The sequence below is a fragment of the Dipodomys merriami genome, unplaced genomic scaffold (genome assembly GCF_024711535.1).
Source record: "Dipodomys merriami isolate MVZ:Mamm:240054 unplaced genomic scaffold, mDipMer1.0.p SCAF_217, whole genome shotgun sequence".
Taxonomy (NCBI): Eukaryota; Metazoa; Chordata; class Mammalia; order Rodentia; family Heteromyidae; genus Dipodomys; species Dipodomys merriami.
Genome location: NW_027203571.1, coordinates 1,917,018 through 1,917,747, shown reverse-complemented (window position 1 = coordinate 1,917,747; position 730 = coordinate 1,917,018). Strand labels below are relative to the sequence as shown.

The following is a 730-nucleotide window of genomic DNA, read 5'->3' as shown; positions in this document are numbered from 1 at the left end:
TTAGTACATGAAAAAGCCATCACCTTTGGACCTAGCAATAAATTATTGAAAGTATGATCAAATTCCAAATGAAAAAGACTTAAAATTGTCATTGACAAAAAAAATTTGCAAATGTGAGCATTAACATGAACAATATATTTTTTTCTACTATTCACAGAATTTTAGGGAAATAAGATCAGTAGCATTGTCAGGAACAATATAGTTTCCTTATTACAAGTAGGCAACCATAGATATAAGTCTGTATAAAGATTGCATCATTAACTGCTTAAATTTGAGATACTACATGCTTCAGCAGCAGGTATTCCCAAATTACAATACAGAGATTAACATGGCAATTGCACAAGGATGATATGAAAATTTGTGAAGTATTCCGTATTTTTCTTTCTTCAGATGCAAGAAATGAAAAACAGTTATTAAAAAGTTGATTACAAAATAACAAGTGTAACAACACACGTAATTCATATAATCAAATTTAGTTTGACATCAGTGTATTAAATCTTCACCTCAGAAAGGCGTTTACATACCATAAACTTTACAAAACTTTTGAAATTAGACAACATTGTCATTTTATCCCAAAGAAAAATAATGTTAGGACCTAGGAAAAAAAGGAATCTAAAACTTTCTATATGGAATACAATCTGAAAGGACAAATTATACAAACAGAGAATCGTTTAAAATATTCTTTTTCAGACAAGCACCAGAAATACTTTTGTTTCTGTACTATTCATTT

At 28.6% G+C, this 730-nt stretch overlaps 1 pseudogene; it reads left to right on the top strand.

Moving 5' to 3' along the window:
- Nucleotides 1-283: 283 nt before the first annotated feature.
- Nucleotides 284-380, top strand: LOC138834505 (U6 spliceosomal RNA; annotated as a pseudogene).
- The last annotated feature ends 350 nt before the right edge of the window (nt 381-730 follow it).